This window comes from Notothenia rossii, assembly GCF_949606895.1.
Source record: "Notothenia rossii genome assembly, chromosome: 5".
NCBI classification, from domain to species: domain Eukaryota; kingdom Metazoa; phylum Chordata; class Actinopteri; order Perciformes; family Nototheniidae; genus Notothenia; species Notothenia rossii.
Window position 1 is genome coordinate 42,709,797 of NC_136903.1, and position 24,944 is coordinate 42,734,740.

General features: G+C 43.1%; 1 long non-coding RNA gene across 1 annotated transcript; it reads right to left on the reverse strand.

Annotated features, from left to right (window-relative positions):
• Positions 1 to 11,928: 11,928 nt before the first annotated feature.
• Positions 11,929 to 14,783, reverse strand: LOC307039624. Its single transcript, XR_013808288.1, has 4 exons — positions 14,553 to 14,783; positions 12,789 to 13,655; positions 12,549 to 12,694; positions 11,929 to 12,450 (listed from the first exon to the last, which is right to left on the reverse strand). It is a non-coding gene; the product is annotated as an uncharacterized lncRNA (long non-coding RNA).
• Positions 14,784 to 24,944: the final 10,161 nt, after the last annotated feature.

Below are 24,944 nucleotides of genomic sequence, written 5' to 3' on the forward strand. Positions count from 1 at the left end.
GCGGCAGCACAACCGCATCTCTCCTACCACGATAAATAAATATGCCTAATGAAGGCTAAAGGAAGCTGTCTACTACTGAGTTCTATTAAATCTCCACCGCAACGCACTACGCATAACAGGTTATGGGCCCAGGAATGCCAGTCTAGAGCAACAAGGTAACAGAAGAACGAGCTGTTAGCCAAGAGAAGCTACTAGTGGGACCTGGATGAAGACGGCGCTGAGAGACTCCCGCGTAAACTGAAGACACAGTGTTTCTACAAGCCGCAACCCAATGTTTGGAGATAAGTGAACTGTATAAAGACAAGACCTGTTAACATGGATGCAACGTAAAAAATGGCCGGAGCAGGAACATCCCAGCAGATCTTATTCGATGGAACAGAAGATAAGTATGATCTGTGGGAGACGAAATTACTTAGCCGTTTGCACATTTTGAAGCTAAAAGACACTATTTTGCGAGTGCCCACGGGTGAAGCCGCATTAGCTGCAGATCCAGGAAAAAATGAAGACTGTTATGCACATTTAGTGAATGCCCTGGATGATAAGAGCCTGTCATTGATAAGACATGATGCCGCCGAGGATGGAAGGAAAGCCCTGAAATTATTGAGGGAGCACTATTCAGGAAAAAGCAAGCCAAGGATTCTAAACCTGTATACATCATTGACCACCATACAAATGGCAGACAATGAAACTGTTACTGATTACATGATAAGGGCTGAGAATATAATTGCAGCTCTACGTGATGCAGGAGAGAACATGAGTGAAGGGCATCTTGTAGCCACCATTTTGAATGGACTGCCAGATTCATTCAGGCCACTGGCTGTCCATGTAACATAGAACGAGGATGATGTTACATTTAAAGACTTCAAGAAAAGACTGAGGATCTATGAAGAATCTGAGAAGATGAGGAAGACTGGATCTATGGACAGTGTGATGAAGAGTAACACAAGGCAAAGTAGACAAGGCACCAAGACACACAGGAAGAATGGAGAACCCACTCTGACTTCAGTGACTTGTTACAAGTGTGGAGAAAAAGGACACATTAGAAGCAAGTGCACCCAGAAAGTGTGGTGCAGTCACTGCAAGAGCAACACACACACAGAGTCCCTGTGCAGGAAAAAGGGAAAAGAAGACGGAGCCAGGAAGGTTGCAGAGGAAGAAGAGGAGGACAACGGCGACGAGGATCATTGCTTCATGGCCAAGCTGGCAAACAGCGAGAGGCCATCAGCCAACGTAAAGAAGAAGGGCATCATGGTGGACGCCGGAGCGACATCCCACATAGTGAACGATATCGCCAAGTTCAAGAGCTTTGACAACACATTCCAGCCCGACACCCATTCAATCGAGCTGGCGGATGGGACCAAATGCAGCGGGATGACGCAACGCAGAGGGACAGCGCTGATCTATCTGCTAGACAACGATGGACGTCAGCAGAGAGCACAGCTGCATGAGGCACTGTATATGCAGACATATCCACACGATATCTTCTCAGTGGCAAGAGCAACAAATGGAGGAGCGACAGTCACTTTCAAGAAGGGGGACAGCCACATGATCACCAAGAGTGGTAACAACAGGTTTGACTTCCATGAAAGTGGTAATCTGTTTTACTTGCCAACTGTTCAGAAAAATGTTGATAAATGTAATGTTTGCCACGACATGCAAACTTGGCATGACATTTTGGGACATTGCAATTATGAGGATGTACAAAAGTTACTGGGTGTGGTAAAAGGCATGGAGATAAGAGGCAGTGCAGTCAGGCCTGCACAGCTGTGTGAAATTTGTACAAAAGGAAAATTCACCCAGACAAGGAATAGGGAGTCAGACAGAAAGGCTACAGAACCTTTACAGCTGGTCCACACTGATTTAGCCGGTCCCATGAGAACCCCAAGCTTAAAAGGGCACAAATATGTACAGTCTTTTACGGACGACTATTCGGGTGCCATAACTGTTTATTTTCTCAAATCCAAAAGTGATGCAATACATGCCACAGAGAGGTTCTTGGCAGACTCAGCACCTTATGGAAAAGTAAAAATGTTTACGTTCAGACAACGGTGGCAAATTTACTAATAGAGAATTCAAATCACTGTTAACCAAAAATAGGATTAGACATGAGACATCTGCACCCTATTCACCTCACCAAAACGGCACAGCAGAGAGAGGTTGGCGAACCCTCTATGAAATGGGCAGGTGTATGCTGTTAGACAGTAAGTTGCCAGACACACTGTGGAATTATGCTGTACAGACGGCAGCCTATGTAAGAAACAGGTGTTAAACTAATCGCTCAAAGAAAACACCTTATGAGATGCTCACAGGCAAGAAGCCAGACATGTCCAAACTTCAGAAATGTGGATATGTGTGTTTTGCCTACACACAAGAGAAGGGGAAGTTAGATTCCAGATGTGAGCAGGGCATTTTTATTGGATATGATAAGAACAGTCCAGCTTATCTTGTGTACTGTCCAGACCAGGGATGGGCAACTTTGAGGATAGTGAGGGCCAAAAAAAAATGTCCTCACTACCAGAGGGCCACTTCGTGACCATTCACTTCCATCGGCAGGATACTATATCCACAACATTTAAATAGCCAACTTTAGCTACTAATTTAATGAAAATAACTAAATATATATAGGCAATAAATGTTTATTGTACCAAACACCAACACTGAGTTTAACAACGAATATTCATCTTTGTATTGTGTTTCTATGCTTCCCTCACATTCCATACATAAAACCAAGAACATATGCATTTTTCTGAACTTCACCCACAGCTGGATCAGTAAGCTATACTCTTAATGAGATACTTGTGGCCTCTCCTGCTGCTGCACAATAGACTGAATGTCAATATCAACATTTGTACATCCGATTTGCATGAGATGGAACAGTGTCTCATCTGTCAGGTCTGTTTCTCTCCCTTGACTTGATGTGCTTCATCATAGAGAAGTTGCTCTCGCAGATGTAAGTGCTGCCAAACATGCTGGCCATTGAGAGCGCAAAATCCCTGAGGAGTGGAAAGCGGGACTCGGGTAGCAGTCTCCAAAAGGAAATTCCCCTCTCCTGGCGCTTTGCTAGAAAGGGGTCTGACTGTAGTTCGCACATTTCAAGCTGCAACTCAGGGGGCTGCTCGATGATTGCAGCCGAGAGGGGGTTAGTGAATAACTCGATGCGTGGCTGCATGGTGTGGAAATCTTGAAAGCGCTTCTTAAACTGTTGCTGCAGTGCTTCTATGTCGGCTCTGTACTTGGGTAATGTTTTCTCACATTCGGGGGCATCTTTGCGCATCTCTTCACATGACGGGAAGTGCGCCAGATTAGGACGGTCGGCTGAAAATCCGTCTTTAAACAGAGTCAGTTTAGTAACAAATGCGTTCATGTGCGCATATAGATCCGACACGGTTTGGCATCTTCCCTGTAACCGCATATTCAGGTGATTAAGATGCGAGGTAATGTCCGCAAGAAAGCCATGTCGAGAAGAAAATCTGTATTCCTGAGTTTTGCGCAGTACGCACTTGTATCACATTGGATGGTGTCCTCCAAGAACACAGGGATTTCTGCGCGTAGCGCAAAAAAACTCTCCAAGCATTTTCCACGGCTCATCCACCTTATCTCTCTGTGCATCTGTAAATCAACGTACGCGGCGTTCACTTCATCCAAAAAGGCTATAAACTTCCTGTGATTGAGAGACCGGTTCCCTCCTCGAATGAGATTAGTAGTCTTGGTAACTAAATCCATGACATGGCTAAAGTTCATTGATTTGGCACACAGAGCCTCCTGCAATATCAAAACGAAATTTGATTTAGCCTGATTTTTTTTTTACAAAGAATGCCCACATTCAAAACCATTAGAATAGCTAACAATAATGTTACCCACCTGATGTATGATGCACTGCAGTATTGGACAGTCAACGCCACTCTGGCGGAGGAGGCCGGCGAATCCAGTGCGCTTTCCTTGCATTGCTGGCGCACCATCGGTAACAACAGCTGAGAGCTTGTGAAATCCTCCGTGCGCACTTACAACATTTTCAACAGCGGCGAAAATATCTTGTCCTTTGGTAGTGCCATGCAAAGAAGCCAGTTTCAATAACTCCTCGTGCACTTCAAAGGAACTGTTAATGGCCCGTGTGTAGATGAGAAGCTGGCTCACATCAGTCACATCAGTGCTCTCATCCAACGCTAAGGAAAAGTATGCACAGTCATGCATGACTTGTTTTACGTTTTGTTCGACATGATTTTGTATATCAAATATTCTTCGTGTCACTGTCCGACGGGACAAAGAGACGGTTTCAAAGTTTTTAGCCATGTTGTCATCTCCGAATGCTTTAGCCATCTGGACTGCACAACTCTTCACCATTTCGCCGTCAGACAGGGGCTTCTTAGCTTTAGCAAGCTCAAGGGAAACGGCATAAGACGCCGTGAGAGACGATTGCTGTGTAGTCGTGGCTCTGGTAAAAAAGGTCTGCTGCTGGCATATTTTCCCTTTTAGGTCAGCAACGATGGCGACTCTGGCAGCTCCTGTGTGCTTTTCATATTTGTCTTTATGGGTGCTGTTGTAGTGGCGACTTAAATTGTAGTCCTTCATTGCCGATTTAGTTTCAAGACACACCAAACACATAGGTTTGCCTTTGAATTCTGTAAACAGATAATCTATTTCCCCATTTTGGCTGAAAGAGACGGTTTTCTAGGTTCAGTTTTCTTTTTTGGGCGCTCATGTTTCTTTTCCCGCTAACGGAGGAAAGCCGCGAGGTAAACAGAAGACAATATACACTTGGCTGCAGGCCTCATGAATTTGGGGGGAGCGCCCTCTAGCGGTGAATATTATTAATTACAAGTGGGGTCTGGTTCAAATGATTTGCTTGTTTACAACTGTGAAACCAATATATTTTTGTAAATTGACTCGCGGGCCGCACAAAGTGAGGGCGGTGGCCACATGCGGCCCGCGGGCCGCCAGTTGCCCATCCCTGGTCCAGACACAGATAAGGTCCAAAAACACAGGTTGGTGAAATTCACAAACAAGACAGCCAAAGAGAAAGAAACACAGACACCTGGGTCACACATTGAATGTCAGGACAGAGAGGTACACCCCAGGGTCCTTGACAATGAGGAAAATGTTGATGAAAGAATGGGAAATGCATCAGGTCAAAGTGTTCAGGGTGATGTTTCTGTGGCTGAATGTGAACAGCCAGGCACTGAGAGTGAGGCTAGAAAGAACCCACCTAGAGCTAGGAGAAAGCCAATGCACTTACAGGATAATGAGACTGAGGATACAGTAGACCTACTGGTAACATCTGTTATAGAGCAGTTTGTGACAAACCACAAAATTACAAGGAGGCCATAGGGTCAACCAAGTCACGGCAGTGGATCAATGCAATGAATGACGAGATGCAGTCACTAGAAGAGAATGACACATTCAAGATCACCCAGTTGCCTCTAGGCAAAAAGGCAGTGGGGGGTAGGTCAATGCTCTCTACATTAGGAAAACACATACCAGTGTACCAGAGGGAGTCACACACAGCTGTGCCTAGATAACCAAACAAATTGACAACAGGAATGCAAACTCATCAGGTATGAAAAAGGTGACAAGGATCCGAGCCCCCCGACCCCACAGAATATCGTCAGAACAACTAAAGCAGCAGTGTTAATAATAATAGAAACGCCATAGAGTCACATCTAATAGAAATATATAAAAATAATTTATTTTAATTGTGTAGCAGTCAGTTTATAATTTTGGCAGCACTGTTGAGCATTTTGAAAATGTATTTTCATGCCTCTGTGCAAGGCTTAGTCTTTCTATCTTTATAGCCACTGGTGTAAAGTAACTAAGTTTATCAACTCAACAAGTAGGCCTACTATAATTGGGCACAATTTTGAGATACTTGTACTTTACTTAAGTTTTTCCATGTTTTGCTACTTTGTTCTTCTACTCCATTACAGTTCAGAGGTAAATGGTGTACTTTTACTCCACTACATGTATTTAATCCCTTTAGTTACTTTACAGATGTGGATGAATGATGTGAAATATAATCAAGTGTTAAATCAGACTTTAGTTCCACCTGGAGTAAATCCAAAAGCTACCCTGCAGTATACAAAGTCATTCAAACTAGCTGCACCTTTACCAGCTTTGATAACACTTTAATGATCAATCATTATAAAACATATCATATTATTCTGAAATGGACCAATCTGCAAAATGACTACTTTTACTGTCGCTACTTTCACTATATTTTGATAATAATACTTTTCTACTTTTACTTGAGGAACATTTTGAATGCAGGACTTTTACTGTAACAGAGTATTCCTACACTCTGGTACTTCTACTTTTACTGAAGTACAAGATCTGAGTACTTCTACTTTTACTCAAGTAGAGTACACGATCTGAGTAGGCTACTTCTACTTTTACTCAAGTACAAGAACTGAGTACTTCTACTGTTAATCACGTACAAGATATATACTTATACCACCTCTGTTTATAGCCTATGAAAAAAACGATTAGAAAACGAAGGCTAAAGCTAACGTTAGCAGATAGTGACAATGTATGCTAGTTAGCTAGCTCAACGATAATATCGCAACGGGAAAAAAAAACTTTTCAGTGCACATCACGCTCTGCCGCTTCGACAGGGAGCTCTACTCTGAACACCTGAACGGCCCGTTCTAACAGCTGTTCACCAGCGGTCCAGTCTGTGCCACAGTGACTACGGACGCAAAGTTAATATTAACGAACGCACCGTAGGTAATGTAGCTGCTGAAGCTAGACCATCATCACCGAGCAGCAGAGGCTTATTATACATCATTAGCAGAGCCGACAGGCAGGAAGACTCGAACACACAGCTCGCGCTTCATTATTATATAAAAAAAGCTCGCGGCCGCACATTAATCCGGGTCCCAGACCCCCTCCCATACCCCAAAATATTTTTATTGCAGATCTACATGAATCACACAAACGACCTATTTTGGATTCAAAACGAAGAATTCCGCCGAAAGGTGACAAGTTTGCATCCCTGGACAAGATAACCAAAATCCTTGAATCTACACACAGCAAATAAACTCAAATGACACAACGAGATGTAAAAAGGAGATCACACATATAGTCGATATAAAACTGGCCGCTTCAATCTGAAGAGCAACTAAAACAAAACACGGGAGTGTATCTTGTTCTTGTGAACACTAATGTTATCCACGGCATACACAGACACCACGAAGTTCTTAAGGAGAAAAATAGTTGCTAAAACAAAACACGTTGGTGTACCTTGTTAGCTAGCTGACATTAACCTTAAACATTGCACTCATATTACTCACTTAAACCTTGTAAAGCCGGTCCCGCATGCTGACTCTTACAGAACCGCTCCCTTTCGTGTATGTACAGCTCTCAACATGCCCAGACTTGTAGTGATTTTCACCTCGTTTTATACTTTTTCGCCTCATTCTGAAAGAAACAGGTGAAATTTACTAACGTGACAGCCATCTTTGTGATGGTGACGCGTATTGTGCGAGACCAGAGACCTGTAGTTCACTGAGCGGTTTCACACAAAAAAAAATGTAACTTCACAGTTTTACGACACATTTTTATTTGTTTGACTTGCAAAATGTTCTTTTAATTTGACAAACATCATATGTGTCATTCGTGGCACAATTCAAACGGGATCGAAAGATGACTTTTCTCTCTCCATTGACGTCAATGTATAATTTTCCGCTTCCGGGGTCCCATGGGTCGGAAGTAGATGGGCGGGACTTCGCCTCTCTATGGGCTTACGAGAGGCAGAGCTCGTCCCTGCCTCACTTCTCATCGCTACCCGTAGTTGTAGAGGAGCTCTGCAAATTTGCTGATTTTGACTTTAAAAAGCGATTGGAATCATACATAAAGCACATTTACAACACAGATCAGTCGAGACATTTTATTATTACTATTTAGATTTTCTTTAGTTGTTTTTCCGTTACATTGGAGTATGACAGGTGAGGCTCTGCCTCCCTTGACCGCACGTCGCTGATATGAGGTGGCACTCTGAGCGCGCCTGCATCAATCCCACTAATGCTGCTGTTTACTCTCCCACTGTCTCATAAAAGCTGTCATTTGCATGCACACACTCACGGTTTGTATCACCGTTTGACACCGAGGAAATGAAACAGAATTGGAGGCTTAATGTGACTCTGTAGTGCCGAGAGACGGGAGTCGGAGGCTGTGTATCGAAGGTACTAAGTTAGCTTTATTGAGCATCAGGAACACACATGTTATCGGCTTGAAGCCCGGGAAGACAAGAAAGGAGGGCACACAGTGTACAGTCAACATATGTGTCTGTGCGGAACAATACTCCCAACCCATAGTTCCATGAGTGAATTATGTCAACCACTACAACTCATGCTTTCTGAGGCACTGACAGAGATGGGTGGAAGCATTCTCTCTAATGGATCTACAGCAATCTCATTATAGAGGGGTAGAAGTGTTCCACTATATTACAGATCAAAATGCACATATTGTATTTATAACTTTTCTAACGATAACATCTGTTTTTTTTTATTTTGTTGATATATTTAGGGGTCAAAAAAAGCTAGGGAGATTGATTCTCATTGATTGTTGTTTTTACTGTTTATAAAAGAATAAACCTTCTGATACCAACACTTTTCTTCTGTCCAAGATCTATTTCATGTCCCCATAAACAGACCTCATCACTCCCTGCCCTCCTCCTCACTGAGGTCTCTTCCTTCCCTCCCTTTAATTCCCCTTTCCCCTGCTGCCTCCCCCTCTTTGAATAGATGCCATTATGGAGGGGATGTGTCTTCACTAAAGAGGATTCCCTCCTTTAACACCGTAGCTTCTTAAAGGATTACAGAGCTGCTTTGCATCAAACAGCAGTTTTGTCTCTGAGCGATAAAGCATTCAATGGATGACTTGCTGTAAAAGCTGAAGCCCTGCACCTATGGTTCGAGGGAGTTATCATGAACACCTCATAAACAACTCTCATAGCCACTCATAACATCAAGTCTCTGTAAACTTAGCACATCCAATGAGCCTTGAGTATGCACGATAATAAACACACACACACACATCTGTGCAACAACGTAGCACTAAACGGCGACTGAGTGATTAAGCCGAGTCGTCACTTGAAGCGAGCAGCACCAACCTCTGCTCACGCCTTATTGGCTCACGCTGCTGCTGAGGAACTGCGGAAACTTAATTGAAGGGTACACTTCGTTAACACCGTTGCCAGGTGACCACAGAGGCCTAATTGAAGGTCAACGCTCCGTTGGATCTGTGCCTTTCCATCAGAAAGGTGCAATAGGTTAAAGGTTTAAAGGTTTTTTATTTAGTCATACGAACATAGCTACAGAGTAGATATGACGATGAAAATATTAGGTCACAGGCTTCTCCAACAGTGCAAAACAATAACACAGATAAACATATAAATAGTGCAAGTAAATACTAAATACAAAAAGTGAAATAGTGCAATAAGAATCTATATGCAAGTTATTGGAATTATATTGTAATGTAAAATGCCTATTTTAAAGTTAGTTTGGCCATCAAAATGCGTTTTGATGTCCTTTGATGCGAGAAATATGAGTTGTTATTTCAGATTATGTGTGCAGTGGATGTGCATGATCTTTAGTTTGCTAGTTATTATGAAGATTACTTCAGGAAATTGTGTCTATACAACGTTTTCATTGTTACCAAGGTGGTTGCTAGGGACGCTGCTATCGATATTATTTCTGTTATGTTGTGTAAAATGGTGTTATCTTTATTGCTACCCCCTTCCCCGTCAATGTTGGTCCACAGCGCAAACGTATTAGTTTAACAAAATCCGCAATTGTGGCATACAAGTACAAGCTAGACTTTTATTTAGCATCTCAAAAACAGACCGGCGGAGACAGGAAGTCCGGCTCACTAAAATATCCGTGCAGAACAATACCCTAACCCATAGATCCGTGGATGAATAATGTCAATCACCACAATAGATACGTTATTTTCCCCTGTACAATTCTCAATTTACTCAACAATAACACATAATTATCCTTGTGTTTATTTATTTGTTTGATTAATAAACACAAGTTGGAGTCCGTCAGGACCAAGGGTCGGAGCAGCTCATTTGCTTTAGAGAATATTACACCCGGAAGTAAGTATTCTCTCCGCTTCGCTTGGCAAACCCCTCAAGCTCTGTGATTGCAGAGTGTGCTCCGAGGGTTATGCCGAGCGCCGAACAGCACTTTGAAATGGGATGGAACTACGGCAGACTGTCCAAAACTGGATTTGAACGGGTCCACCCCGTCCCCCCCTCCCCCCCCAGAACTACACATGCTGGCTATTGTGTTTCGCAAAATGTTCTCTATCTATGGCACGTCTCTACTGGGAGTTGTAGTTTTAAAATACGTTTTCATATTTCCCATAATAAGAAGTTGCCAGTATTAAACTGTGTACATCCCTGGAGGTTTAGGGGATAGGAAACACTCACATTTAAAACATATAATTAATAAATGGGTGAAAATTGCTTGTGCCCATAATGGGCAGCATTAATATATACCCACATGCCAGCTAAGGTCAGAAGAGCTTTATTTAACAGCTGGTCTTATGTTTGTGACCCCTCCTGTTGTTAATTGATAAGCCTGAAACATGCACTTGTCAAGGTTCAGAGAAACATTTTGCAAATATGGCAGTAGCCATTGATCATCTTAAGATAAGATATACTTTATTGATCCCAAGTTGGAAACACTTGCGTTACATCAGCATGTGTAACAGTTGTAAATATGCAGTGGTGTTTATTTGTAAATCATTTTGTATAATCACACAAATTCTGTGTTTTATATTTAATAATTCTGTGTTCTGTATTTATTGATTGTTCAATACCTGACAAGGCCGGAGAAGAAAAACTTGGGTCGCAGGTTCCTCAACAGTGCATCACAAGACATCTATCAATATTTGTGTATACCTCCACCATTAAACTGTCATATTCTGCACATTTCTTATACTATCTACATACATCTTATAAGAGTATAATACATATGTATAATATCAGTTAAAATAAGTGCTTCAACATGGTTAACATTGCTGGAGGTATACACACAGTTTTTCATTCATTGCATAACTACACCATTTGTGTATATGTCAATACACCTTAGAACATCTTGAAATCTTGAAAGGGAAGTGCAAAATAGTCATTATATACAGTCTTTAATTAACTATTAGTTGAGAATAACGCGTAATGATTATACTTTATAGGGATCCTATTAATATCTAATAATAAAAATAATGAAATTCAATAACATGCTTTAACCACCAGGTGTCCCTTTATATCAGAAGTGCACGTTTATGGTGTAAATACAGCCTATCTACCAATTGAATCAAATATAAAAGTCAGCCGAATTAGTGTTGATACTGTAAGGAGATGTATTGTGTGAAAATAAATGTAAGATGTTGTTTAATTGCTGATATATTATATAGAGCCTTGATGAGAAGACTTCTAGACAAACATGAGGAACTGCCGCCAACACTGAAAACGTGACGTGGATCATAAATATATCAGCAATTAAACAACATCTTACATTTATTTTCACACAATACGTCTCTTTGCAGGATCAACACTAATTCGGCTGACTTTTATATTTGATTTTGGGAATTTTGTTTGTTTGTTATAAGTTTTAAATAGATTTTGAAAGTGGAGATAGAGAGAGAGAAGCAGCGCTGTCTGCTTAGTTGCAATACTGTAGTTTATGCAATTTAGGCCTATACATTGTTTGTGTAATTTATGTGCCAGTGTGTCCATGGTTTTTAATCTGTGTGTGTGTTGAGCGCAGCGCCGTCTGCTTTTTGCAGTACAGTAACTAAAGTAGGATTAAGCATACATACCGGTAGTTTCTGTGGACCTGTCTGCCCGTTTTGTGAGTGCACTGCGCGCGTGCGCACTTGTGTGGCATTGTTTGGACCTAATTAAAATAGCGTCCCCCCAGTAAAAAAAATCCCCACTACACCACTGGTAATCCCCTCAATGGACCGCAGAATGACGTCTGCATCTTCTGCCTGCAGAGTGCACAGTCACAAAAGGAACAGAGTGAGATCTAACAAATCAATACATATATATATATACCCATTACGAAATCCCTGTGTTTAACAAGTACATTTGGTCAGATTTCAGTTTAAGCCTCCTTGTTATCTGATATACTCCTTTCTGACCTGATAAAAAAAGTTTTAATTTCCTGTATCCGTTTTAAATTAAAGGCCCTCTAGCTTTTCAGTGTAGTCTGGCTATTAAACAAAAAACAGGGATGTTCACATACTTCTGGCTATATACTATGTGGTGTTTCAATAAATACATATTTTAAAGCCCAACAAACTAAATCAAAAGGTCAAATATTACTTCTACTGACCACAAACTCTCAGATCTTCTGGGTCCTTATTGAGGTGCACACACAGAGGTACACACCCAGAGGTACACACACAGCCCATTGAGAAGACATTCCGCCCTAAATCGACATCATCAACCTAAGTGAAGGGGAATAAGAAAATAAAGAATCTGTTTTGCTCAATGAAATGTGTACACTATTGACTCGATGTATAATTTCCTTAAAATTAATTCTTACTTGAGTCATGTTTGACATAATACAGTTCAGACGCTGGCCTATCTGTCCTCCTCTCTTCTCAAAAATCTTCAGAAGTTTGTCAGATTGCACATCCAGCTGAGAGAGAAATCTTGATTGGAGGGGCAGGGTTGTTATGCGCTTAAACTCTGCATTTATCAAAGAAAACAAAATATCACAGACATAAAAATCATGAAATCATTTCATTTTCTAATGATGTTATGATTGTAGTTGTGTGCTTACCTCAAAACGATGCAGAGAAACTAGTCAATGCATTTGTTACTTCAAGGCTAGCTTATTGTAACTCTTTATTATCAGGGTGTACCAAGAAGTCAGTTAAGTTGCTTCAGCTGATTCAAAATGTATTGACCAGAGCACGGAAAAGGGACCACATTACTCCTGTTTTGGCTCCCTGTAGAACACAGGATAGAATTAAAAATTATTCTTCTCGCCTACAAAGCCCTTAATGGGCAGGCGCCATCTTACCTTAAAGAGCTCATTATACCCTACTGTCCCACGAGGGCATTGCGTTCCAAGAATGCAGGGTTTTTGGTTGTTCCTAGCAAAATCAAATGCAGTCGAATACACAAGTCCTGCAATAAATCCTTCCTTCATGGAGGTGATCATACTTTTTGTTAAAACTCTGTGAGAGGTCTTTTTACAAAAGCTCCTTTTGGAGGATGGAATCTGTGGTGCTGTTAAATGGTGTTGTGATATAGTGAGAATAACTTTTGATCAAGTACACCCATGAAAAACAACCAGGTTAGACTACATTACATTTCATTTAGTTTACGTTTTTTTCCAAAGCGACTTAAAATAAGTTTTACTGTAATGTAAGACTAGATATAAGAAACACCCATTCTATAGCCATTCTGAATAACTTTTGCCTAATAAATCAGAAAATGTGTTTGCAGTATGTACATTTTATGAATAAATATTCAGAAATTGTCAGACTAATACCAGTTTTGAATTTGTTAAAGATGAAGTTTAAGTTAGTCAAGTAAATCACACAAAACATTTGAATACACTGAATACATTTACTACAGAGCCTTTGGAACAATGTTCAAAGCAAGGCTGAGGTCAATCTTCTCCACAGTCCACACCAATTACCTATCACAGAAAAACAGATTTGAAATTATTTCATTATTCACGCACAAATAAAACAAAAGTTTTCTGGTCCTTAAAGGCGACATTTACCATTTAATGATGTACCTTTAGGTTAATATGAACCGACTTCGGCCGAGATGGGCGCCTCCAGTGTAAAAAGCTACAGTATACTAATGCAATGAGTACAACTTTGTACGGAGCCATACACATCGAGCTCATTTCCATTGGTTTCAATGGAGACGTGCACTGGCTGCCAAGGTCTAAAATGTAACACGATCATTAATATCCTCCACTTTCCAGTATCAAGTGTTGCTTTCCGGTACACACCCCCACACACAATATTGTGTCTGTTTTGATCCGCTCTGTGTGTATTTACGGTATTTACATGAACACAGAGCGGATCAAAGCAGATACACACAATTTTTTAGGGAAAACATGGCGGTCACACAGACAATATTGTAATATATCTTTAACAATCAACACCTTAAATGGGTAAAGATGGTCGCTTAACGTAGCCTACTACCGTAGAACCTGCCTCAGCGCCCCTAAAAGTCGGCACAAGAGTAGCATGCAGAGCCGGACCGACGCAGTAAAGTTCTACACCGCCTGACAGCAGACATCAATCAATCAATCAATGTTTATTTATATAGCCCAATATCACAAATGTTACATTTGTCTCAGTGGACTTCACAGTTTGTACAGAATATCAGTATGACAATACGACACCCTCTGTCCTTAGACCCTCACATCGTACAAGGAAAAACTTCCAGAGAAAACCCACAGTTTAAAGGGAAAAATGGGAGAAACCTCAGGGAGAGCAACAGAGGAGGGATCCCTCTCCCAGGACGGACAGACGTGCAATAGATGAGACATGAAACAATCATTTAAAACAAGACGTACCGCAAACATGCCGCAAGCTCATCCATCGGTTATGACTCCCCCCTCCCCACTGAGCTCGGTTTAATGTGCATAACTTTGGGCAAGGTTCATAGTTTTAAATATTGTAAAGTGTAGAGCCGATGAATGGGAGTCGGATGTGGCGTCTTGAGTATGGAACTCCACACTTTTTTTTTCATTAGTTTACAGAAAGATAGAAACAACTTCATTACATGCTACTCAAGCTAGAATGATAACAAACCACAGGTGCGCTACCTAACAGGTCCGTGGCGCAACACACTCTCTATAACACAGTGAATTATGTCCCATAATGTTCCACCACAAAAGCAAGCAACTGCCGGACTTACGCTCTACAAATACTCACACTATAAAAACACGCTAAACACAAGTTAATCAATATAAACTCACCTTATGATTTTCATGGCTTTATCCTAGCTAACACCAGTGAATGACAATGTTTACAAATTGACAGCTGTATTTACGTTGCTCGTTGTAACGGCAAATGTGAACTCTGCTTTTTGCAAACAATGCGACCTGTAACTATGACGAACATTTGATGACATTAAATCACTTTTAATAATGTTTACCTTGTAGAGATCTCCTCGGAACAGAACCAGCTTACTCCTCCGATGCGGGAAGAAAATATGGTGAATTTTGTCTCATATATTGACTGCATATTTGCAAATTGAACAACCCACTTTCCCTTTTTTTCTCAGTGTACGGCAGCAAATGGTGGGGGCATGCATATCGTGGGGTGCTGGCAGACTGTATGTCAATTTGATTCCCTTGCGCTTGTTGCAGAGTTTTTAGTCTCCGATATTCCCTCAGAAGAGATCCTGCTTGGGTTTGATTTCTTATCGCAATATGGCGCTGTGGTTGATCTGGGGAAAAAGACTTGCCAGATTATGGGCAAGAGATTTCCTCTGGTTGATCTCAACCCATCATTAAAGCCCCAAGTAGTCACAGTGCAGTCTGATACCATTGTTCCCCCACGTAGCGAAGCCATCATTTGGGGTCAAGTCCAGAGCGGGTGGGGGGATCATGCGGAAGGGATGCTGGAACCCTCCACCTCCCTCCCTCAACACTGTGACATATTGGTAGCCCGAGTGGTTTGTAAAGTTGAACAGGGCCTGCTGCCGGTACGTGTTATCAATGTAAATAACGAAGCGCAAACATTAAAGAGGGGCATGAAAGTGGGCACGCTGTTCACCGACATTGAGGTGGGGGGTGAAGTTAAGCAAGGCAAAGACGGTGATAGTGGAGACGTACATCAGTCTTGGACAGTAGACATGCTTATGAAACATTTTGGGGTGGAAGAGAAGGGCTTTTCCCCCGGGGAGCTTAGTGCAAATACTGGACAGTGGTATTGTTCGTCCTTCCTGTAGTCCATGGGCAGCACCTGTGGTGCTAGTGAAAAATAAGCGAGGGGGGCTTCGGTTCTGTGTTGATTATCAGAAACTCAATGATGTTTCTAGAAAGGATGCCCACCCCCTTCCTAGAATTGACGATGCCTTGGATAGTCTTAGTCATGCTTGTTGGTTTTCCACCCTGGATTTGGTGAGTGGCTATTGGCAGGTGGAAGTAGATCCTAAAGATCGCCACAAGACTGCTTTCATCACATGCTAGGGGCTGTTTGAGTTCAATGTCCTGAGTTTTGGTCTTTGTAATGCACCCAGTACTTTCCAGAGGTTGATGGACTTGATCCTCGCAGACTTGCAGTGGACTACTTGTTTGGTTTACTTGGATGATATTATTGTGTTTGGCCGGACTTTTCAGGAGCATCCGACCCGCCTGAATGGAATGCTCCAAAAGCTGCGGCAGGCCAATCTTAAAGTGAAACCATCCAAGTGTAACTTGTTCTCCATGCAGGTCCATTGCCTCAGCCATGTCATATCTGCAGGGGGGGGTGATGCCAGACCCTGCTAAGATAGAAGCCGTTAGGGGGTGGCCTGTTCCAAAGAACCAGACTGAGGTTCAGAGTTTTTTGGGGCTAACCTCGTACTATAGGCGTTTTGTAAAAGGTTTTGTTGACATCGCTCACCCCTTGCCTCAGCTATCAGAGAAAGGGAAGCGTCTCCGATGGAGTGAGGACTGTCAAAGTGCTTTTGACCGACTTAAGGCTAGTCTGATCACGACCCCTGTGTTGAGGTATCCTGACTCCAGTAAACCGTTTACCTTGGATACAGAAGCAAGTGATGTTGGAATTGGGGCAGTGTTGTCTCAGGAGGAGGGAGGGCTAGAGCAAGTTATTGCATATGCTAGCAGGGCCCTTATAAAACAAGAATGTAAATATGCAACTACAAAACAAGAGCTTTTGAGCATGGTGATCTTTACAAAGTACTTTAAACACTATTTGTTAGGTAAAGAGTTTGTTTTGCGAACCGACCATAATTCTCTGCGCTGGTTGCACAATTTTCAGGGCTTGGAGGGGCAGTTGGCTCACAGGATGGAACAGCTAGCAAATTTTCAATATAAGATCATCCATCGTCCAGGCAAGCTCCACAGTAATGCTGATGCTCTATCCAGGCTACCAGCTTTTCTAGAACAAATGTCACATTGTGATCAGAATCCCTCCCAGGATCCCTCCCATAAGCATGGTAACCCAAAATGTGTGTGCAGTACAAGAGACCCCCTCGGCTTCAGTACCATGTCAGGTAGGAGAGATGGATGAATTGGCTCAGGCCCAGATGGATGACACTGAGTTGCGGCGGAAAATTGACTGTAAAAAGCGGGCTGACAGTCGTATGCCAGAAGACCCTGAACTTCAGAGATATTCCCCTGTGTGGAATCAGCTTCAAATGCAGGGGTCTAGACTAGTGAGAATTCCACCTTTATACTCTGATGCTGCGTCACAAGTGCAAGTCATCCTGCCTCGGTCCATGGTGCTGAAAGTTTTGTAACAGCTGCACATTGTTTCTACTGGAGGTCATTTGGGGGTGCAGAAACTCCAGGGAAAGGTTAAGGGCCGCTTTTATTGGCCAGGATGGTTTAGAGATGTTACAGTATGGGTTAAGGAATGTGTGGATTGTGCTTCCCGTAAGACTTCAGGAAGGCTGCCATGTGCTCCGTTACAGCCATCAGTTATGGCTAGACCATTTGAACGGGTGGCACTTGATATCCTTGGTCCTCTCCCAGAGACGGCTAGTAAAAATAAGTACATTCTGGTTGTTGTTGATTATTTTTCAAAGTAGACAGAGGCTTTCCCACTCCCCAATCAGGAAGCACGCACCATTGCCAAGGTTTCGACAGAAGAATGGGTTTGTCGCTTTGGTGCCCCACGCAATATCCACTCAGACCAAGGACGGAACTTTGAGTCCACACTCTTTAAAGAATTATGTGAACTGTTGCATATCCATAAGTCCCGCACATCCCCATACCATCCCCAGTCGGATGGGTTGATCGAGCGTTTTAATCGTACTCTTTTGTCTATGCTGTCCCTCTTTGTGGAGGATAATCAGTTAAACTGGGACACTCTCTTGCCTTATGTGATGTTGGCTTACCGAAGCAGTGTACATGCTAATACCTCCTTCACTCCATATCAGGTCTTATTTGGACAGGAAATTGTCTTGCCTCTTGACATCATGCTAAATGTGGAAAACCAAAAGTCATTTGCCTCAGTGAACAATTATGTGTCTAAACTGAGGGAGACGTTGTCTACTGTAATAGAGGCAGTAAAGAAGCACCAGGCTAAGGCATCAGAACGACAGAAAACATCCTATGACTTTAGGTCTAATTTCTAATATTATTCTGAAGGGGAATTGGTCTGGGCTAAGAAGCGTGGGTTGTCTCTAAAATTGCAGAGGAGGTACAAGGGTCCATTTAGACTTGTGGATAGGGTGACCGAAGTGCTTTACAGGCTTGTGCCAGTAGAGGGGGGTCCAGAGGGTGTTGTCCATTTCAACCGACTTAAGCCCTTTACCTCTTCTTTATCAGCACCATCACCTCCAGCTTCTGGGTCCAGAGTCGAGGGACAGATGACTCCCCAAGCTGGGACCAGTCGGCGTCCTCAGGTCCAGTTCGGTGCTAGTTGGGTCCACTTTCGCCAGCCCACCCTGGAGGCCCCTGCAGGAGGGAGGGCACCACTAACATGTCGGGAGGACCGGAACCCTGTGGTGGAGGGCCAGAACCCCGTGGTTGAGGACAGTAACCCTGTGGTTGAGGACAGGAACCCTGTGGTGTGGGACACTGGACGAATGGTGGGAGCCTCGCAAGGAAACCTACCTGCCGATGGACCAGCCTTTCTTTCCGGGGACCTGCCTGGTCCCCCAATGGCTTCACAGGCGGTGTCTGAGTCGCCAAGAGGAGAGTCAGTAGCACCGTCGACAGGGGCTGGACGTTCGGGCCGACAGCGGAGACTACCAGTGTGGTCTCGAGATTACCAAATGTCACCGTAGTGACTCGAGGGTGAGTCTTTTTGGATAAGAGGGGGGAAAGTGTGATGTGAATGCGCCTGCATGGGCGCTGATTAACTGAACTGGAACAGGTGTGTTAATCAGCGGAGAGACTCACAGCTGGGAGACTCACAGCTGAGAGAGAAAAGGCAGGGGAGAACTGTGAATGGAGGTTGGAGGACGCTACATGTGACTCTGCACTCTTTTGGGTGGGAGGGTGTCGTTCGCAGCAGATAGAGCTGCCGGCGACGAAGACAGCCAGCGCAGGATAGACGTTCGAGTGTCAGGATCGGGAGGCCTGTTAACTCCTATAGATAGTCAGGGCCGGGGAATTAGTGAGTGCGAGCCGTGATCCCTCCTTACGCACGGTGGTGCCAAAGCAACACAGAAACCAGCTGCAGCGACTCAGTTCACGTCGTCCAGCAAAGCCGATCCCCGGGGAGTTGGACGGCGATCAAAGCGTAGACCCCGGGGACTCCAACTGGCGAGTTACGTATATATTTATATTATTGTATATCTCATATTTTAGTAGTATTTTAGAGTGTATATGGAGGGAGAGTAGCAGGGGAGAGGCTACCCCGAGTGGGAGCTCTCGCCCTACATTGTGGGTTGGTTAAGTGCATGTGTGTGTGCCATGTGTGTTTACAATTGCCTAGTTGTGTGCCTCCGGTAGAGGGTGTTCGCGTGCCGTGTTCTTTGTGTGCCGTGCTAAAGCTATTAAACTAGCCCTGTTGAAGTGTATAAAGTGGGCTCCACAGCCCAGAGTCCTGCACGGGTCTGATTTTCAAGACCCGCTCCCGCCCCGCACCCGCGACGTGCAATACCGAACCCGCCCCGCTACCCGCACATATTGCCAATTAGTTCCGCAACCCGACCCGACCCGCCGGCACAAGATCCGCAACCCGACCCGAACCCGCATATATATAAGCAGTGAAAACGTGCGATTATTAACACACGCAATTGCATATTTGGCTCAAAAAGCCTGGGAGGTTGGTTATTTTCTCCATCTAGGATGACACCAAAAGCCTCCCAGATGTTGGATTTCGCTCTTGACGAAGAGTTATTGAAAATGCTGTATTCTCCGCTAGAGAGCTTCACCTCAGCCATTCAGAATGTGGTGCGCTCAGCAGCAGATAGATGCGCTGCAGAGGTTATGATTATGCTCGGTCCCGCGGGGGAGAGGTCTGAGGATTTAAACATTAAACTAAATTATTATTATTTAAATATATTTATTATGCAGTACCCGCAACCCGACCCGCATCATCTTTGTTTTACCCAGAACCGAACCCGGAAAAAAGCGTTTGAAAAAATACCACCCGCAAATCACCTTTTTTGCGGGTCACCCGTCGGGTACCCGCGGATACCTGACCCGATGCAGGAATCGTCCACAGCCTGGTGGTTCCTTGTGTCCCGTGGACTTGCTTCCTCTCTTTTTCTCTCCTCTTATCCATGAACTATAGTCATAATAAAGATTGTCCTATATTTTGTAGCTGTCTCTGTATTTATTGGAAGGTTCTGACAAAGTGGTAGTGTTTCCTTCCACACCTGAGCGAATCCAACATATATTACATTATTGAAGGCTGAACTGTCGTCAATGAACAGCATTCTCACATATGTGTTAGCATATGCATTAGCCCGAGTTGAAGTTTTTATCTTTGTTGGCAGCGGAATGTGTTGACTTGGAGAGAGAAAGGTGTGTGGAGAAGAAGAGGGGGGGGGGGTTAGAGGAAAAGGGAGGCAGAGAGAGCAAGAGGAGTAGAAACAGGGAGCAGATAAGGAGAAAGAGGAGGGAGGGGCACAGGAGAGAGGGTTAGAGGTCCATGGGAAACAAGGGAGACAGGGGAAGACGGAAGTCCTTGGGGATCTGATTATCAGATTAAGCAGAAAATGCTACATCAGCAATATTTCAGCATGAAATGAAAGCTCTCCTGGCAGGAAGAAACCCAATCTGCTGTTTCTAATTGGATAAAAACCTGCGTCGAGCAAGGAACTCAGACTCAGAATGGAATGACATTGAATTGTTATAAAGCATTTAATTTCCACAAAAATATCCAGTTTTTCTGTGGGATGGATTCCTGTGGGCTATAGGGGGGAATACATTAACATTTGTATTCCAACGGTGTCTGTGGATAGATACAGCACAGATACAAGTATTAGCTATCATTGAGGCACACAGAAGTTCGGCTGGGAGTCCTGAGGCGCTGTGTGATGGACTTATAAGTGGATTCATACAAACAATATCAGATAATAAAATGTGTTGACTTTGTTAACAGAATGGAAACTGGGGAGGGATGAGTTTGCATAAAATGGGGCGAAGCCTGCGAGCTAGTGTTATATCTTGTAAAATCAGTTAATGTTTTTAATTCAGTCTTGTATCCTGTTTTATTTTGTATTAACCTTTCCTTCTTGTTGCAGATTACCTCACTTCCTCCCTTTGTGTGTTTTCCCTCCACTGTGATTGTCGACTCTGCCCTAATTGTCTGCACCTGTTCCCCCTTAGCCTGCCTATATATAGTTTCTGTCTACCTTGTCTTGTTGCCAGTTCGTTTTGTCCCCATGTGCCTGACTGCCAGCGTGAAGTCCATGTTATCTGCTAAGAGCTAAGAACCGAGGTTTTGGAATTTACTTTATCTTTTTGACTTTTGATACTATGTTAACCTTTTCCTCGTAAGAGTGTTTTTTGTTATCGAAACCTGTTACCTCTACGGAGAGCTCACAGTGTCACTATCTTTTTCAGTAAAGACTTTTATTTGTACTTTGTTTGTCGAGTTGTGCTTTTGGGTTCATACTGGTTTGCCTAGCCGTGACAGCTAGATCAGGCAGTCAACTCGAGCACCAATGATACATTAACACGTGACGCACCTCGTCCCTCTTACAACCAACCAAACACATTCTCCTAAACATGGAGCTCTATTTAAGCTGCCAGGTCTTCCTGCCTCTGCCTCCTCGCTGCTGCTGCTGCTGCTGTTGCTGCCACTGCTGTGTTCACTTGCTATTGCTGCGTTCATGTTCCTGCTGCTGTGTTTCATGTTGCTGCTGCTCGCCTGCCCCACCACCACCCCAGCTTCCACCTGTAGGCTCGGGGGATAGTTATCTAATCATCACTCATGTTCTTTGTAAATCTGTGGAGTGATGAGGCCCGAGCCTAGACGCCAAACTCAAACTATATGCTGCTTCTAATAAACATATTAAGAAACACGTGAGTTGTCTGACTGAACTCTGTATATGGGCAGGTGTGGGGAGTAACAGATTACTGGTAACGAGATGACACAATCGGGATACACATTTTTTTATCTGTATTTGATTACAATTACACTAAAATGAGTATCAGATTACTGTTGAAGTTTTAAAAAATAGCGATTACTAGCAGGATTACAGCGTTACAATTCATTTTGATTTAAAGATTGATATATTATAGTGCAGGGAGAGTCCAAACACAGCTCTTCTCCCAGTGCTACGGAACTACAGAGGCATTGTTACGGCTGCTGCCTTCCTGGTTCTTTTAGTGCAGGGGTGGGGAACCTTTTTCCTCTCTTTTAAATGTTGAAGTCAAAAGCATCAATCTGGTGCACTTTGAGAGCAACATGAAGAGATCTATGGATACCTCTCTCAACACCCATATGAAACAGAACTGTAAGCAGATTTATTTTTCTTTATGGATATTTTACAAATCACTCCCCTTTCTTGTTTATTAATAACAACTTTTTTTTTACTGTCATATAGTATTTTATACCTGTTTACTTTATTCTGTTATTTTTTTATAACTATAATGATCATATAAAGATGTGCCTTTACCTCACTGGTTGTAGAAAAAGCTTATATTCGTTAGCATAGCTAGCTAACCAGATGCTAATAAAAACAAAGTTATTGACTGTATGATCAGTATGACAGATGAACAGATCGCCACTGGGCTTACAACTAAGACACAGCCACGCAAAAACTGCGGCATGTGTACGGCTCCTTATGGCTACTGCAATTTGTGAAAGTGCCGGAGCGACGTTCTGGTGCTCTCCGGCAGAACTGCACCCCTGTCAGAGACGAGACATTTACCACGTTAGGCTCGTGTTGTGTTCAAGGACCCTGAGCTTGGCCAGGAAAAACAGGCACTCGCTTGTTTAATTTTTTTGCGGTCTAGATTTCTTTAATTTTTTTCTTTTTTGCGTGTGTTTATAAATTACCTCGACGGCCCTACCAATTGGTCTCGCGGGCCGTATACGGCCCGGGTGCCGGAGTTTCCCCACCCCTGTGTTAATCTGTGTTATATGTAAATGGGCAGTGCGATTGCCCTGACGTCATTGGCTGCCATCTCCTGGTCCGCCCCCTGAGGATTGTGATTGGAGCACGACGGGCCCGACGCACTCCAATCGCAGCGCACAGCCGTCACGCACCTGCTGGAGATTACTTCAAAGCCTTGGACAATCATCACTCTGGAGGCTCTGACATGTGGACAGACGCCTCTCGCTACTTGGTCCTTAGTTCTTGGTCCTTAGCTACTTTGGTCCTTATCTTATTAACTGTGGTTAAACTTGTGTGATTAGCAGTGTTGGGCAAGTTACTTTTAAAAAGTAATTAGTAATAGTTATAGTTACTGCTCTCCAAAAAGTAATTAGTTACTTTATTAGTTACTAAATTATAAAAGTAACTAGTAACAAGTTACTTTACTTTACTTTAAAAATAATAACAATAAAAATACAAGTTTTTGTGTTGTTCTTTGGCACAGTAAGAGAAAAGACAACTCCCCACATGTACATTAGTTAGGTGCTTCAGGAGATTGGCATTGCTGTTATTCGATGGGGACAATGCTTTCTGTCTGCACACAGTTTACATTTGACCGTAATATTTTTTGCGACCTTTATCCCCAAAAATTGAAAATAGTGGTTATATCTATCTCCAAGTTGTAAATGTGCGGCTGCTCTCGCTGATACTTGCATCTGCCATTGTGTGTGTGTGTGTGCTGGTGGTGAGCGTTGCCGTGTGTGTGTGTGTGTGTGTGTGTGTGTGTGTGTGTGTGTGTGTGTGTGTGTGTGTGTGTGTGTGTGTGTGTGTGTGTGTGTGTGTGTGTGTGTGTGTGTGTGTGTGTGTGTGTGTGTTAGTATTAGCAAGCGTTCGTGTGTGTTTATTTTCCCCATAAGGCAAGACCCTCCCAACTCTGTCTCTGATTGGCTTACCCTGAAATGTTACCCCGCGTTAACCAATCATCACTCCTCTCTGGTCACTTTCACTTTTCCATGGTGCTGTGAGAGGACATCGCTGTATTCGCCTGTAAATTACATCCACAGGGAGATTCGGTTCAGTTGGATCACATAATAATGTAACGCAGTAACGCACCCATTTAAATCACAGTAACTATAACGGCGTTACTGAATGGGAATAGGTAACTAGTAAAGCTATTAGTTACCGCAAACGGTAGTTGTGTTATAGTAACGCGTTAGTTTGTAACGCGTTAGTCCCAACACTGGTGATTAGTAGTGTCTATGTAACCGATGTATAACTTCACGTTTATATTTCAGTAAAATCATTTTTGTCCATACTTTATTTGCAAAACTTGTCACCAGTGGCAGCCGGCCCATAGGGGCGCTAGGGGCGCCGCCCCACCTCTTCCCACATTACAAATTAAAATTTAAAAAAATTAAATTAAAAAGAATATATATTTTTTTAAATATATATTTTTTTAAATATATTTTTTAATGAACAAGGTAAATATTATATAATTGGAATCAGTAAAATGTATAATCTACAATAAAATCTTGTTTAAAATGGTGTTACGATGTCTAAAGTTACTGATAAGTCACATGTTTCCTGATTGGCCTTGCCCGTGTATCATTACCCTCTCTCGTCTGGGCGCTAAGAGAGGAGCCCTCAACCAGTGCAGCAGCAGCCACTAGCAGCTGACTGTTGCTATCTGTAAGCTATAGCTCCGAAACATAATTTCAGCAAATCAGCGTCGTCAAATCTGATTATCACCGGGCGCCAATGTCAGAGCCCGGTGCAGGGTTATGGCTAG